The 18224-nt window shown below is 39.7% G+C and overlaps 1 protein-coding gene across 1 annotated transcript in view; it reads left to right on the plus strand.

Annotated features, from left to right (window-relative positions):
• The window catches only part of MEGF11 (multiple EGF like domains 11), a 224741-nt gene that overhangs the window by 26926 nt on the left and 179591 nt on the right, over positions 1–18224 (plus strand). The gene's annotated exons all lie outside the window — the stretch shown is intronic.

An 18224-nucleotide genomic window follows, 5' to 3' on the forward strand; every position in this document is an offset into this window, starting at 1 on the left:
GTACGATTAGCTCATGCTGGAACTGAACAGCCAGTGTTCTCCCAGCACAAACATCAGAGGTATTATGTAACAGGCCCAATACATTATTGACATAACAGAAATAAGCTTGTTAAATGTGCGTCAGGCAAGTAAACAAAGTGGCATCGAGGAAGATGCTGTGAGTCAGTTTACTGAATGAACCTTTCATTTTGCTTTTTTACTTCCTCCCTTTCCCCCAGATTAACTGGGATCTTAAAAAGGCGGTGCCATTATCAGGTGAAAAGATACCAGAAAAGGGATCTATAAAGAGAGAGGCATTAGAAGAGGACAGGAGTTAAATGCAGCTGGGGACTTCCAGAGGCTGAAGCCAATGAGGCAGACTCTTCTCTGGTCAAGTTACTGGTGTTTGGTCTGCAGCTGAGCTGCTGTCTCCTTAAGTTACAGGAGAAAAGGCAACAAGGAGAGAGCACAGAGGAAGGACATTAGAAAAGGTCATGCTTTGGCCTTTTGGGGTTACCTGGCATGTAGACAAGGGAAACAGTGGATGTCTATCTGCAACCACATTTTAGAATAGAAAAACAATACCTTCAACTATAAAATGTGTAGAATCTCAGGGAGTTATTTTATCTTTCAGTTGTTTTTAGTAATAGACATGTTTAACTTAACAGACAGTGTTTATACAGTACACGAGCACTTAGGGAAGTTAAAACTAATAATAATATTGAAAAAATACTGTGACACCATGGATATACACATATGAATGTATACATTTATACACACAGTAACAAGCACTACACTGTGTGCAAGCGAAGAGGTGAGGCTGAGATGTCAAAGTACAGATGAGCCTCATGGACTAAACTACACAGTGACTCTTATTAAATGGCACTAATCTTGCAAGTGAAGATGAAAAGAAAAAGCAGGTTTTTCCTATATTGAATATGTAGCTTTTTAAAGTAATTAGGAATATTAAAGCACTGACAATGATTGAGATAGAAACATTATTCATAACTTTTATTTCCGCACCGGGCAGCAATCCAGTATGTTTCATTTATGAGGTTTCAGCAGTGGAAAGAGAAGCGTTAGCCAATTCCTAAATTAAATATGCCCTGTTAACTTTTATAAATTATAGTCCAGGATTAGCTTCAAAATTTAAGCTTTCATTTTATTAATATAATGAGTGTGTTCGCTGGACTATAGTGCCCATTGTCTTTTATTCCATTTGTTATATGCTGGGCAACAGACGTTCTTGTCCTAAGGTGTAAGCTGACAAGCACCATCCAGTGTAATGCTTGTAGGTGCAAGTGGCCTCCCAGAAGTTAGCTCTTCCTGTAGCTGAGAGCTGCTCACCCTTATGTTTGACACTAGAAATTTGGATGACTGTCCTCTGTCTTGTTAGGAGACTTTTATTTAAATCACAGGGTATAGAAGAGATGTCAGCTGAATACAGTACATTGTTAGTCTGAGCATTTCCAAGACAGAAGCTGAGAACCTTTGCCTAGTTGAGGTTAACCAGGTTTTTCAGATTCATATCAGATGATGATGATCCATATCTTGAGTCATACCTTATTGTTATTCAGTAATAATGTGGAAAACATTTTTCACTTCTACTGGAATAATGTATTACCTGTGCCTACTTTTTTCCTGTTCCTTTGTTAATATTGGGTAGTTACTATGAACGTAAAGTGTTTGCAGTGACAAGTAGAGTTTGTTGGATATTTCTGAATGGCTGGCCCTGCAGGTCTCTAATTCTGGATAAACTGAAGCTGTTGGCTGTGGGTGTGCCACACAATTATCCTGAAGATGCAGAACTTTCCTAGATGGTCCTCCGTACCAGTGATTTTATTGAGTCACAGGCATATTGCTTTTAGTGCTGGCTGTTTGAAAATATTTTATTGGGAAAGAGATTCCCTTTAAATTCAGAAAAATCTCCCAAGAGCTCTCCTGAAAACAATGTTGAGCTCTGGAGCCTACTTGACTCCTGGGGTCATCTGTTATTGTTTACTTGGAAAACATCTAGGGATGCTCTTTTTGAGGTAGTATTTCAACAACCTGCAGAGGAGACCATTATAACTTCCTAAAAGTTATATATAACTTCCCTTTGGTGTGATGGGTGAAATTCAACCATAAGCAGAGCTCCAGCACAAGGTCCAAGTGTCGCTTCAAAACCAGAAGTCACATCCAAACATTTTTTCTTTTTTGGTGTGCTACAAAGATTGCCTAAGCCAGGAGAGGCTGTGAATTCTGACCCTGATCACAGATTTCCTCTGGGGAGGCAAACTTTTGGTGATAAATGCAGTTTCCCAGTGTCATCATTCTCCTTTGGCTGGAATATTCTCAGTTAAATGTTTTGAATATTTACAGTTAGTAATCCAAACAATTTAATCCTTTTTCTCAGTCTTTGCTTCAAGTTTTCCTAAAACTCAGCCTGTAAGACAACAATCACAAACCTGGCTACTTGGTGCATCTTGCCAATGACTGATCATGGCCCATATTAGAGTTCATCTGCTGTCAAGGTTAAAATAACTTCAGATGAATTGCTAAACAATTATAGAAAAAAAAAAATCCCTGTGCCATATCTAGCTCTGCATGCCTCTATACCTGTGTTTTACTTCATGCTGCTGTACATCTGTTGATGCCCAGAGGCCTAGCCTTGATTTCATGCTATAAAGCTGCAATATATTAGGGCTTGATTACCATAACAATAAAAAGAGAAGTAATGAGGTATTAACTAAAGAAGCTGTTGAATAAAATGTTTTCAAGGTTTTAATGATGCTAAAAATTAAAGGGAAAAGTCTTAAAAAAAAAAATCATACTTTCTCCTTTCCCTTTCAACTTGCTTTATTAAAATCGTGCCCATTTTGTCCATGCAAGCTGCACTGCTGCCGTTTGTTTTGTTTTTTCAATACAAAGGAAAATTCCAAATGCTCTGTGTGAACTTACCTGCTTACCTGTCCAATTATTTCAAAGCAATTAACTTCAAACAGTATGATACACGGGCTTGAAGGTCTGGTAGGAATATAATTGACCATTGGTGGTTACCTGGGCTCTTCTGGGTCTTGCTAACAGCCATCTGTATCTGCAAGCCGTTAGGACTCAATCCAGCAAAGCACTTAAGCATATCCTTAACTTGACACATGAGTAGGACTTTTCATCTGCTCTAAATTGAGCAGGTGGTTAAAGATGTTGCTGAGTCAGTTTTGAAGAAAACAGCTAAAAAGGCCTCAGTGAAATCTAAACAAGCCTCTCATTGAGGTAATCAGGAATAAGGTTGGATATCAGGAAAAGTTTCTTCATGGAAAGGGTTCACAGGGATTGGAATGGGCTGGCCAAGGAGGTGGTGGAGTCACCATTCCTGAAGGTATTTAAAAGATGCATGGATGTGGTGCTGAGGGATGTGGTTTAGTGGTAGTGGGCTTAGCAGCAGGGTTGAGACTGTGAACTTTATGCAAGCTGTTTGTATGATCTCAAAGGTCTTTTCCAACCTCAACAGGTCTATGCATCTAAGGAGTAACATGGTCTTCTTTCAAAATGCTAAATCTCATCAGACAGTATTACTGAAGACCATTTTGACTCCTGAGAGCATTTGTCATTGAGGGGAAGATTGCAGAAATCTTTGTGGTTAATAGAAATTCGCAAAACAGTGGACATCTAGTAGGAAAGAGAAAGTTCAGAGCAAGAGCCCTCAGTTAAAAGCAAAAACCTTTCAAAACTGTATGTGCCAGCTTGAGAAATTCCAAAGTAAACAAACACAGAGATTGCAATGAAAAAAATAAAGTGTTTTTCAAAATGTTTGCTTTGCTATTAGTTTTGGAAGAAAATACAGTACTTGCCCAAAGTGTAATTAAAGAGATGTTGGCATAATAATGCTGAACCATCTTTCTTCATGCTGTGTCACCTAGGGCAGAGAGATTATAATATTGCTCTCTGGCACAGGCTGATCAGTAATGTACACATATGGAAAACATAGTTCTTTGGAAAGGATATTTTGTACAAACTGTCATTAAGAGCAAGAACCTATTTCATCTTTATCTTTGTAAAGAATAGCCAAGGTCATAACAACAGGCAAGTATAACATCACAGCAAGATCACATTTAAGGGTATAGCCCTAGAGCAGCTGGAGTGCTTCAGTTCTGAGACTTGTGATGAACAAGAACTGCAGACACTTTGTTAAATCTGAAGGGGGGTTGCTTGACAAGCTCTGGAAAGCAACAGTAGAAATCTCAGGAGAAAAATAGAGCATTTTAAAGTGAGTCTGTGGTGTTTTTTAGGCTTGATTTTGACTTCCATGTTCTCAAAATGCTTTGAACTATTTCTGAAGAAGAAATAAAGTTCAAAGGAAAGATTCCTGGTTTGTGAATAAAGGCTCAAACAAAATTCAGCCTCATTTTGGGGACTGATGTGCCAGAATCATTAGTTATTTTTTTATTCTTAGGTTTTTAGAATAAGATTGACTGGGGAATGGCCAAGATTCACCAAAGAGGTGCAAAGGTTCAAGACCTTCAGCTGTTCCAAATTGTCAGTGGGCCACTACTCAGATTCAAGGCCTGTCCCTGGAGGCCATCTGTCCATATTTCTTGTACAGGAATTTGTCTGTGCTGCAGGTTTGGTATCTAAGTACCAAATGAGGTGATAGAACCTGATAAAAAGTTTCCGTTTCCACCAAAGCCCATGGATTTAATTTGTCACTCCAGCTGTTGAGCTTATTCGCAGTTCCTAAAGGTCTGTTTAAAGCTGTGAAACTTCAGCTGGGATCCAGGCTTAATTATTACTTTAGCCAAAACAGCATTTCATACCATAGCATGTGGACTTCAAAGGTTTAATACACTTTTCATTTAAGTCCAGCTCAAATAGCAGCTGAATTTTGATGTGTTTTGCAGTCTCAGTGAAAGCTACATCGTGCAAAACACGTGCATGTATAAACCAAGCTCCAATGAGGAGTTCATACAAAGATCTTTCCATAGCAATTACAGAGTGGAATTGATTTCTGCCTCTTTTCAGTTCTAACAATTTGCTCTTCCTTAATCTTCAAAAATATCCAGCTTCCTTCAACCACTGCTGAACTGGTGTAATCAGGTAAACAGCTTGTGTTTAATTTTTGCCTCTGCTGGATGTTGTGCCCACGCACTTGGGCTCACATACCCAGGTTGCATGTGTGAAGCAGTCTCTAGCAACATATCTTCATGGGCCCAGCCCACGCAGGACAGCCTGTAACCAGGGAATAAAAATGTAAACACAAGCTGCTGTTCAGTGCAGTTAGCAGCACAGCAGCATGTCCTGTGTATATTTTTACACAGATAATTTGGCTGCATTAAGCTGGGCTAATCCATCGTTTTTCTTTTGGTGGGAATATTTTGTCTCTTGTTGAAGCTCTTGATAATCTACTCAATTGTTTGAGGTGGTTTCTCCTCACTCCATTAGAAATTTGATAGTATCTTCTAAACTTCTCTGCGCTTTGGATGGGCTGCAAACTCATGGAAAGGTTTGAGAGTCACATTAGCCTTGGCTTTTCCATGGTAACCAGGGCTGAGCAAAGGGCAACAGTTGATTCTGGAAAGGCAAAACTGCATTCAGGTAATGCTTTGGGAAGAAATTGCATTTGATACTTCTTCTGTGTGATTTATTGATGATGAAAAGTTTAAATTGGAAGAAGATCAATTTAGATTAGATATTAGGGAGAAATTCTTCCCCATGAGGGTGGTGAGATACAGGAACAGGTTGCCCAGAGAAGTTGTGGAGGCTCCAAGCCTGGAAGTGATCAAAGCCAGGTTGGACGAGGCCTTCAGCAACTTGGTCTAGTAGGAGGTGTTCCTGCCCATGGCAGAGTGTTTGGAACTAGATGATCTTTAAGGTCCTTTCCAACCCAAAGCATTCTAGGATTCTATGATTCTATGAATAGATCAACTGATCTATGCCACTTGTCCTAAGTCTAAAGCAAATGTGAAACAGAAATTCAGCATCCTGTGTCCCTTTACATTTCATCTTCATCTTCCCTGTCAGCGTGGGAAAGGACTTCCTTCCTTAACTCAGCTGATTGCATCTAAAACCAAGGTAGTGACAGATCATTTTATCCCAGCAGTCCCACTCTCTGTTAAGATTACGTCTTTTGAATGATTTTGAAGTTAGTTGAGCTGATCTGACTCTGTCTGCTCCAGTTCCCAGAGTTCTATCTTCCAGCCTGTGCTGCCGCTTTCAGGGCTTCATCTAGCAATGTACTTCATACATATCATTAATCCTTTTGAAGTCACTCATGAACAACTCATGTTATTTAAGTTAGATAAATGCTTAAGTTATTATCTGAATGGGAATTTAAGGGATGAGGGGGCTGGGGGGAAGGGGGATTAGAAATCAGGTTGTTGAGGATTTCATTTAGGAACCAAGAATTATTGAGTATCATCCAGGCTGAGCAATGGCAGGTGCTTTTTTCAGTGAGCTAAACCCACTGCCAGGTTCACCAGCATCAAGAAAGAGAGGCTCAAGGTCTCCTGCAGAGCAGAGCACACTACACACATCAGCAATCTGAACATGCTCCTTGGTTCTAGATAGAGATGATGTTTTGAAATACAGCACAGGTGAGTACCAGAGGATAGAGATGTGATAAGAAAACAAGGTGTTCTTACACCTCTTGGTGTCCAGTTGTCTACTAAAGATTCTTAAAAAAAATGTTATCAGAATAAGTCTGCACAATTATATGAAATATTCCAACATTACCATGTTGGAATCATCTCTCTAAGCCCATGAGTTATGTCCTGGAATAAATATTCATATAAAATGTAGGTGATCTGTTAAAACCATGCTTCCCACTTGGAGCCAGAGTAGTAGCTGATGAAGCCACTGCATACTAAGAGATTGTCTTCTAAATTGGCCTGAAGTAGCAACATCATTTTAGAGTCTCTCTCCTGACAAAGTCTTTCTGTGTACACATACTTTACATTACTGTAAAGAAAGTGACAGTGTGGATCCAGACTGGGGCTGCTGGGATTTATGAGGTCAGCTGCAGTGGTCAACAGACATGTTGGTCAGCAGACCATGGTCTTTGAATGCTTAGCTGAGAATAAAAGACATACAGTAAGGGCTTCTTCTGAATTTAAATATATGGTATACTGACAATTCTGTCTGTTTGATAATTAATAACCAATAGTTGTATAATGAGAATTTTTATATATTTATACATATACATTGCTTCAAGGCACATAAGTAACAAACAGAAGGTGAGAGGGCAGCTTTAAGACCCAATGGCTCACATTCATCCACTTTCCAGCCCCTAGCGAGCTGTGTATGAGAGCTATAGAAATTCTGTGTTCCACATAACCAGTCAGGCAATTGTATGTGCTGGGTATCTCTGGAAAATCATTCTGCTGGCTCTCTGAATCCAACGCTGAATTCATGTTGAAAACCAATTATGGAAGCTGTGGGCAAACCTTGTTTTATATAAAGCCTTAGTCATTGCCTATCATTAGGGTAGTATGTCGGGAACTTCAAAAGGAAGCGTTAGAAGACATTTAGATTTCAGAGAAGAGAGATGGGTGTGAACATCTGGGAGCAAGCAGGGTTATACATGGAGATTCTGTACCAGGGCAAGACAATTGCATTGCTGAGATGTTTGTAACTGACCATAGAGAGAAGTCTGCCCTCCCAAAGCAGAGCCCTGATGAGCTTTGAGAACACCTACTACATCTGGAAGTGATCATGCAATGTACATTGCAGTGTAGTTCTTCTCTTTTCTGGGGAGTGGCTTGATGGTTGACTAAAACATCACACTTTGAGGGTAATTTTCAGTAAATGAAACCATGGTTACTAGTACTGAATGGGCTAAATACTTTCCTATGCAGGTTTTGCGTGGTTATGCAAGGGGAATTTGGCTCATGTACATCTTTCCTTGGCTGCCTAACTGGTGAGAGCAGAGGAGACTTCAGAGCAAGGCAGTGTGTGTATGATGAGTTGTTAGCTTTATTAATCTGACTGAGGTTTGTCTCACTTTAGACAAGGTAATAGCTATAAAAGAAAGAACCTACTAAAATATTCTTTTTAATGAACTGAATTGCTAATGAAATTTATTTCTATGCTGGAGCATCTTACAGTAATGTGGCTTTAAATGTGCACTACAAATGAACAGACTTTAGATCAATTTAAAAGTACCACTGGTATAATTTCATGGCTTGGCCACTAAAAAGCTGTCACTTGGAGAAAAGAGCAGAATTCCCTCTCCCAAAACACAGGCAAAAATCTCAGATGTGGTCACCCACTCAAAAGTATTCCTGAAGGTTTTACTTGTTGACAAACAGGAAAAAAAAGGTGGATTGGTCCTTGGAAATGCTTCTAAACCACTTGTCTCTGTGCTGCATGTAGTGAAGTATGCCAAGGAATGCATGGAGAGGGCAGAGCTCAGCTCAGTGTCCAACACCAAGGAAATCCCCTGGGAGCCAGTTCACACACACGAACCTGGAGAAGACTCAGGCCTGCTTTGACTTGCACTAAGTTATGAGTAACTATCTCCAAGGACATGAGCGATGGCTGGAAAAAGCCTTACTTGCCCCATCAGTGCTCTTAGGATTTTGCAAAAGATGCTATTCTTCCCAGTTACAATCCTATTTCATGGGTAGTGACTAAAGGTTGAAGTCCAAAAGGGAAATGAAAGGTTTCATTTAGAAATAAGACTTGAAATTTATTTTCTGTTAGATAGAAACCTTCCTGAGTGCTGATAGCAAAGAGCTAAGGCATAGTCACTAAATCCACTCAAACAGCATCACTGAGTTTGGCCAAGTACAGGAGGAAAGGCTGCATGGAGAAGGCATGTGGGTACACAGCTTTCCCTGTTAGGTTTTGGCTGTCAATTTCAGCATCTACATACAAAGATACTAAAATACTTTATTTCAAAAAATAGCAGCTGGCTGTATTTTAACTCTACTTTGGCTGCTATACTGAGCAGCTTTCCAAAAAGGAAGTCCATAGAATTCATGTCCTGTCTCTTCCTACGCCTGCTCACTATCCCCATGTTTAATGTAGCTAGTGTCTTTGCTAAAGGAAAGTGTTAAGATGATTAAATTTTTCCTTATCTTAGATAAGCCTCCACAAAGTGGGGAGTCCTTATTTAAGTTCTGCAACCTCTCAATACTTAAAAATGGGCTGAAAAGAAATGTGAGGACAGACATGTTAGCAGGGCAAGCAGTGACAGAACAGGAGATCATGGTTTTAAACTAAAAGCCAGAGATTTAGACTAGAGAGAAAGAAGAAATTTTTGGCGAGACCCTGGCCCAAGTTGCCCAGAGAGGCAGTAGGTGCCCCTTCCCTAGAACTGTTGCAGGTCAGGTCGGCTGGGGCTCTGAGCAACCTGCTCTAGTTGCAGATGTCCCTGCTGACTGTGAAGAGGTTGGACTAGATGACTTTTAAAGGTCTCTTCCACCCCCAACCCATTCTGTGATTCTATGATTCAATGATTCCATGATTTTTTATTTCCATTTTGAATTGAGTATATTCATCATGTGGATTAACTGGACCCATATCATAGCTGAAAAAAGCCATCAGACTGCAGTGGTGCTGGTAAGAGCTCAGCCATCAATATCTTTGCTGAAGATGAGTGAGGCTCTTATGTGCAACTGGCCTTGGTGTCTTGGGTGGGTTGCATTTAAAATGTAGCCTGGGGGCGGCTTTACTAACTTAAGAGATGTGATGAGCAGATCTGCAGAGGAGCATGCAGAAGTGAGGCAACATGACAGTTTAAAATGAGAGCATGGTAATGCCAATTTACTCCAGTGCCTAATGGGCATATGACAGCCTATTGAATCATTCTGGTATTTATTGCTTTAAAAGTTATTTCCATGTCATTTGTGTGTAGAGAAGAGACCTCTTTTAGAGCAAAAGCTAGAGATAAATGTGCTTGACTTAGGTTAACATTTTCTTTGGTCTTTCTTTTAACCAAAGCCTTACAATCACTTTTATTCTTCTCAGTACCAAGAGTAAGCAATGGGAAAAATGAAACTGGAAAGTTTCAGAGAGTTTACTTTGTTTACACAGAGTTTGTGCATGATAGCATAATTTTAAGAGAGAGAGTCTCAGAAATTTCTCTGAGAAATTCTGTTGTCCTAAATTACACTCATGAGAATCTCCTCAAGACCCCTCATACCATACCCTCATATTTATTTGTAGTCGTTATAAAACAGTTTGCCACCGGAGCAGCTACGTTGTCTCCTCAATGAAATGAGTGTCTGTTGACAGCTTGTCTCTCTCAGTGTTGTGGAGAGAAATAATAAAATAGCAGAGGACTAAACAAATGCATATCTGACTTTAAATCCAGGATTGGGCAGAACAGAGTCTTCAAACTACTGCTCACAGGTGAGTGTTTTGCTCTCACTGCTGATCTAGCTTTGGCAGGGAATGTGGTAGCGCCATAGTTATCTGTGGGGAAAGGCATAGGAAATGAGGAAATATGTTGTGACCAGAGGAAATAAATGAGCAGATGGTGTGCTAGCATCACACCTGACACTCCAGAGGAGACTGTGGTAGAGTAGTCACCGGTGCACGAACTATGCACAGAAGCTATGCACAGAAGCCAAGTCCAAGAAGAGCAGGGAGAAGAATGTATGCATGGAAGCATGGAATAAAAAGCAGTGCAAAATAAACTGAGACATGACAGAGAAGGGATTTAAGGAGGAAAAAAGAAAAATGAGCAAGATGAGACAACAACTAGAAGCAACTGAGGATGGGAAAGGTGCTCAGTGGGCAGATAACTGAACTTGATACAATAAAGAGATGAATTCAGGTATTTTGCAAATAAACACTTTGTTGCACGTGAGACATCAAGTATTTCCAGATTTTTGAGCAGTTACTGACTGATTCTACCAGGAGAAATTACAGATTTAGGCAAAAAAAAAAAAAAAGAAAAAAGAAAGAGGAAGGAGGGGACAGAGAATGATTAGTGGGAGATGCTACATTGAGGGCAATGAGGGTGAAGATTGCAGTGAATTTGAGAGAACAGAGGGAACAGGAATGATAAAGGGAAGGCAAACTCCAACCTGCCAGGAATTGCCTCAAATGGGAGAAGCTGAGCTGTTGGAAGAATGATTTTTTTATCATGCAAGCAGTTTAGTAAAGTAAGGAAGAATCTAATGGTTGCAAACTAGTGGTGATAGCCTGACAGAAGAAGGATTTAGAGATGAAGTGCTTTGGTTAAAGTGGCATTTGTCTTTTTCTGGTGCCAGCAAGGAAACCTGTTTAGGTGCTTGTGAAGGGATGTAAACATTTATTCTATACTAGTCATCGGCACTATAGCTTCAATAAACACTGTTTAGTGTTTAAATACGATGTATTGAAGTGGGATGCTGGAAGTTATAGTGCATTCAACTGCAAAACTGCCTTTTCTTGGCCTGGAAGGGTAGTGCAAGCAAAGAAAATGCAGTTTTCAATAGTCAGGTTTTATTTTGTTACTGACAAAAAATGCTAGGTGAAATAGCAGGAATTTTGTGCATTAAGGAAAATTTCTAGAGTCAAAAGTTCACTTACATTGCTGTACTCATGAAAATACTTCACACCTTCAGTCTTAACCCTTCCTTATACCAGTCATTATTTTTTACAGCTCAAAAAGACTTGATTCAGTGCAGAGAAACTGCAGGATTTTACTTATTCAACATGTTTGTGTTGACCCAGCAGAATATCTGAAAGTTTGGGAGTGAAAATGAGAGTTCAAAAGACCTGAATCTTGTTCAAGAAAGCATGGTGAAGGCCATTTGTCAGGGAAGCTGGGAAGAGACCCAAGTGTCACAGATATGGGTGTCACTCTCTCTGTAATGGCAAGTACTCATGAAATATGATCAGTGACCTAAAAGATGAGTAGAATCAAGTAATAACAATGCATGTGGAGTTTCTGGGCTGTGGAATAAAGTTAAAAAAATACCTACTGCTACACAGGGACTTATGCTTACAGAACTATAGGGACTTCACTGAAGAAAGGGGAAAAAAGAAAGCATGTGAGAAAGGTTCCTATCCACAGCTGCTTTGCAATAGTGAGTTTTAACCACTCTCATAGCTTTGGTGTGCATTTTGCAAGAAGGATTTAGGCCCCATTAAGAACAACAGTAAATGCCAGGTAGAAATGATGTGTGTATTATTACTGAGAGTATTTTCTACCAAGAAGGTCTTTGTGGGCATCAGCCAGAAAGAAGAGAGATAAAACATTCATTCTTTGATCTTGGAGGGTGGTCATTCAACACAAAAGCCTCTGCAGTTCATCATTTTCAATAGCTTTTCTCCTATCATACAGTGCTAGGCTGTGAGATCTCAGTCCAGAATGCTTAAATATATGTGCATCAAATACAGGCTAGACTGGGTGAAATTAGCCTGCAAAATGCAAATTTAAACAAAGCTAAAACAGTAAACAATGGAAATTTGTGACAGTAATAGAGGTAATGGTTTCTTACCTTCTTGCTGTCTGCTTAGCTCCTCAGCTTTGTGTACCTTTTGTGCAGAGTTGCAGTGTTCCCATTACCCAGCAGTATCAGTAAAGGATGAGAATTAATTGTGGGAGAGTTTTAGCCAAGGACCAAAGTCTGATACCTTGTCTCACTTAGATTGCAGTGATAGTGCCCTGAATAAACACCAAATCCCAGAAACAACCTGCAGAAGGAGGTGGGTTAGCAGAAGAGCATGAGGATTTACATGGAAGGTCCATTTTTCCATAGAGATTGCAAGGTTTGCTGCTGGGGGGGAGGCAAGGAGACATGACTGTAAGCCTTGGGAATTCTTGGGAATCCAGAATAACCTGTGCTTCCTCATCTCCTTTAGCCTATCAGTGCTTCCCAATTACATAGTGTATAGTTCAGTTGGGATAGCAGTAAGAAAATACATCCATTTGCGCACCTCCTAGGATAAATTCCAGCCACTGGAATTCCCTAGATTCCAGCTTGGGGATACCAGTAGAGGGTTGCAAACCTTCCAGATTTGGTGGGTTATGATACATTTTGGAATATGAATTTCAGTACAGAGCCCAGTGATTTTGTTTTCAACATCAGGTTGAAGAATTGCTTTTGTCAGAGCTTACTCAGAAGTGTATTGGGGAAAGGGAGTCTGTTATTTAGCTTGTTTATAGAACTGATGGTGGCAGCCCAGTTCTGGGTTTCTTAGTGACCACCACTCTTTGAGATCAATAAGAAAGTCTCATCATCTTTCATCCTCAGCAGCCCGGTTTCAGGACTAGTTGGAGTGCTTAGTTGGATCTTAGCTTGCAGAGATCACTGAAATACAAGAACTCTCTTTTACTGTGAGGGTGGTTAAATACTGGAATAGGTTTATCAGAGGGATGTGGAGTCTGTCCTTGGAGATACTCAAAATTCAGCTGGACACAATCTTTGGCAACCTGTTCTAGCTTACCCTGCTTTGAGCAGGGGGTTTGGACTAGAGAATCTCCAGGGGCCCTTTCCACCTCAGCTGTTCTACAATTCTATGATTCTATGAATTATTTTACTCCTGTAACTTTAGTGATCTCTTAATCAGAGCCAAGGGACTTACTGAATTGCTAGATATAGAAAACATAGAATATATAAGCAGCAGGTCAGAGTATTCTGAAAGCATGTGGGAATCTTCTGCATAGGAGAGTAGAACTTCATTATGGTGAAGCTATCTAAAGGATTATGTGGTTAGTCTTGTTCTGAAATCCTGAAATGCCATGGAAATTCCTTTCATGGGCTGAATTTTGATACCAATAAATTCAACAATACTAGGTTTCCTTACTCATATTCAAGAACTTAGGTTCTGTTGCCAGCTGCTTCTGGGCTGCTGCATCATTCTGGATATATCCCTTTCCCTCCTGGTATTTCATTTAATGGCTGGGGAGCCTTTATGTGGGATACTGGAGTTCTAGATGCAAATTTCTGCAGAAGAAATAGCTGCTCTCACTAAATTACTAAGATCAAATGTTGTGCATTCTATGGTGAATGTGTGTGTTCTGTCTGGCAGAAAAAAAAATGAAGTTAATTAATTACTTTGACATGCAGTCATGATGTTGCAGTCTGTATTATAGATGTCCAGATGTTGGGTTGTTCTTCTAGGATGCAACATGTTGGAATGTGTTAGGAGGTGTGTTTTTCCTTCCTGTAAGACTATGACAAATTGAGGCACAGCCAAGCTGCTAACTTGCTTGAAGGCATCTTTCACGCTTCATCCATTATATGAGTGATAGATGGTATTAAACCACTTCTTCTTTGTGAGGAAAAACACATTGTGGATAATGGAAAGGAAATCATCAGCGCTAATATTTATCCCAACTTTGTTTCATATCTGCAAGATCAATGTATTTTTAATTCACTTCACATTCTCCTCTGCTTCATTTGCTTTGTTGTTGCAAAGGATATGTTGCATCTTGGGAGAGCAACATTAGATCACATTTTGATCACAGTTTTACTCCTACAGAACTAAACAAGTGGAATTATTTTGGATTCATATAGATGAGAACAGCAACTCAGCCACTCTCAGATGTTTCAGCTCAGTGTTTAACATTCCTGAGTTGTTTCTTTGTAGTAGGTACAACTGCTCTTAGAATAAATTTCTTCTAGTCTGATTGCAGAAGGAGACCTGGGTGATCTTCATGGGTGTCTCTCATGTCTCCTGCACTGACCAATTCACCCAGATCTGACAGACTGGTAGGAAGGTCAAAATTATCAACTTTTCTTTTGTGAAAATTATGGCCTGGGTAGAGCAGGGAGACACGTTTGTTCCACAATGAAGGGGAAGTTTATAGATCAAACTCAGAATTAGTTCTTGTGTTTGATTTGTCAAGGTTATCATTCAACATGGACATCCAGGAGCAGCACATGCAGTCCAGAAACAGGAGCAGGTTTTGGTTGTCTTTTGACCTTTGAGGGTTAGATGACATAGAAAGGATCTGTTAATAGTGAGCAGGTGTGATGAGGGAGAGACATGGAGAGAAGGAACTCCAGATATTGGAAAGGTGGATGAAATTATAGAGGATTCTATGGATTCTGCTGGTGTTGCCATAAAGGAAGACCAAAGAAACAGAACACAGACCTATGGGAGAAAAACAGGCTTTATTATGTAAACTCAAATGTAAATCTCCTCTCTGATTCTCAGGATATTTGCAAATGCCGTTTCATCTACATCTCTGAAATCACAGCAGTGTGACTGGGTGGCCACTGCTCTGCCAAATAAGGATGTTGCTTCCCCTTGCATTTATATGGTTTTTCTTTTAATCCTTTATTTTCTAGTGGTCTTTTTGGATTTCCTTTTGCTCAGTTAAGATGAAATAAACAGGCAGAGTCCAGAGGAGAACCTTCAGGTCAAATTAGAGAGATTGACACCTTTCAAATTTCCATAGTTTTCTTCATAGTGGAGACACTTTCAAAGAGAGATCCAAGTATCTCCTGCACTGGGTTTTGAATTGTTTCTGCAGCTACTTAGGACAATTTTAATAACTCCCCGATTCGTGAACATTTAAATGTGCTGACTTTTCCATATGATACTACAGCTGTAACTCTTAGTCTCTTATATCATTTTTGTCTTTGCCTTTTTTGAGGACAACTTCTAGAATTCAATACTAGAGATTTCTTTCTTTTAAGTAATTCTTAAATAAAATTTCAGTTCTCTCTGTGTTTTCAATAGGAATTTGATTTTTTTCTAAATTATACTGTACCCTGCTAAATTCCCTCTGCAAGTCCTGCAGCTTTCAAAAACTGAAATGAAGTACTTAAGAAAAATGGCCAGTAAAGAAAATATTGTCTTTCTCTTGGTATCAGCTTATGGAACAGTTCTTCCCTCCTTCAGGAGTAAACAAGGGGACTCTGTGGAAATGGGAATTTCAGGCTAACCCAACTGTTTCTCAACTTAAAATGGTTTTCTCAAGCTGAAGAGGAGAAAAATTGCTGTGTTTTAATATTAATTACTTTTTTCATAGCAAAGCCATAAAAATGAATTGTTTCTAAACCAATAGCAAGACCTTTTGAGAAGACACTCCTTCAAGTTGTCTTTTAACCAGACAGTTCCTCAATTTAAGATACAGGATGGATTTGCTCCTGATTTGCGGTTAAAGGCTGCCACAGAGTGCTCTGCTGCAGATAAAAGTTCAAATTCTACCTTCTCTGTAATTCTTTCACACATTAAAAAACAGGAGTAGTTGTATGGCTCAGTAAATAGGAATGATAAAGCTCTGTGTCACAGCAGGGTCCCAGTCTTGACTATCAAGAGATTCATAGATGCATGGATTCATAGAATGCCAGGTTGGAAGGGACCTCAAGGATCACCCAGTCCAACCTTTCAGGGTATGCCCTGACTCTCTCAGTGCCATTTTCCATGGTGCTTCCTGTGCTGGTTGCACAGCACAAAAAATCACATTTCTTTCCCGAAACTGAATACTTTTCTTTAATCAAATAAGGAATGATCAGCACAGGTACATGAGTCATGCATCTCGTAAACGAAATTGGAAGTTTCATAACATTCAAGAGCAGCAAGTTAAAATTATAGTAAATTAGGTTAAAAATCCTATTTTTCTTCGTCATTGAGAATTTCCTCTGATACTCCCATTGCAATGGGAGTCAGGAGGGACACATGTTGTGAAGTTTTCTATTTGGGATATGACACCTTTGTGAAAAAATTGCTTTGTTAATGGAAATCTGTAGACTGAGTATTTACAGTGATGCTCAGTCCTCTGTGAGGAGAATGATGAGGTTCTTCTTCCACTTGTATTTCACTGAAGATCTCAAAATGGAGCTCAGATCCAGCTCCCATCCATCCTGAATCAGTCATTAATTGATTTGGTGTGTGTTCTGCACAGAAACTCAACTTCACTTTCCCTGTGCCCTGTACCAGTGTTCATTACCATCCAGCAACTCCATGGCTGATTAGCTTACATTTACTTCTCTCAGTGTCTTCCTCTAGAGCCAGATATTTTCCTAGTTTCAATACAGAAATGAAAATTAAATGTCAAACTAGTCTCTGATATTTCAGAAGAGACAGAATTGAAGAACAGCAACATGACCAGAAGAGATATTTAAAATTTTATCAGTCCTCAGCTATCCAGCAGCTGATGCTATCTGTTCAGTGGCTGTGGGTAATTGCATTTTAAGTGAGCGAACAGACCAGACTCAGTTGCAGAATTGTTTGTTTTACTGTAATTAGGTAAATTAATCAGTACATTAACTTCCTAATGCAGAGCATAGTTCTGAAATGAATTGCAGATATTTGCTATTTTGATAAGATTTAAAGAACAATACCCTCCAACAGCAGGGCAGTGGTACAAGGCTACTAGAACCATACAAAGGTGTAAAAGCTTTTCAGCTCCAGAAAGAAACAAACTGTAGCACAGAGAAAGTTACAGTTCCCTTTTTTTTGGGTATTAAGAGGAAGAAACAGGTTTGTTTGAGTTATTCCACTTTCATCTAACTACATAAATATCGATACATAACTAGTCTTGGCTTAACCTACGTTTACTGAAACTATAATTTGTCTGGAGAGGAGAAGGCTCAAGGAGACCTTGTTGCTCTCTCTGACTAGCTGAAAGGAAGTTGTAGTTAGGTGGGTGTTGGCCTCTTCTCTCAAGCAACAAGTGATAGGACAAGAGAAAATGGCCTCAAGTTGCAGCAGGGCAGGTTTAAGTTGGATATTAGGAAAAATGTACTTACTGAAAAGAGTGGTGAGGTATTGGAATAGGCTGCCCAGAGAGGTGGTCAGGTCACTGTCCTTGGAGGTGTTCAAAAAATACGTAGACATGGTACTTCAGGACATGGTTTAGTGGGCATGGTAGTGTTGGGTTGACAGTTGGGGCTGATGATCTTAGAGGTCTTTTCCAACCTTAAGGATTCTATGATTCTATATTTCAAAACCATGGGATGTTTGTCTTGTTCCCCCTGACGTCACCCATGTGATGCCAGAAACTGATCTTCCTATGTAGTCAGGACTGGTTTATGTTCTGCATGAGGGACAACTTGTGTAGCACCTGGACGATGGTTCTGGCAGACCTTTCAAAGTCCAAAGTTACTCTTACTAGAATACTTTACACACAAAACCCCTGTTGTTAACAAAGGAACATCTGACAGTTGATGGTAAATATAGAATGGCACATTAAATGAGGCTTTCTGGTTTCTCCTGACTCATCCCCCTTTCATGTCAGGCTTTCAACACAGTGATTCTCTGAACACATTAAACATGAATCAGTTCCTTTGTTTTAGTAGTTGAGCACTGTCCTGTATCTCATTACAGACACTAACTCACACTGAACAATGTCACATTACTAAAACTTTTTTGTGTCT

The sequence above is a fragment of the Indicator indicator genome, chromosome 16 (assembly GCF_027791375.1).
Source record: "Indicator indicator isolate 239-I01 chromosome 16, UM_Iind_1.1, whole genome shotgun sequence".
In the NCBI taxonomy this organism is placed as follows: Eukaryota; Metazoa; Chordata; class Aves; order Piciformes; family Indicatoridae; genus Indicator; species Indicator indicator.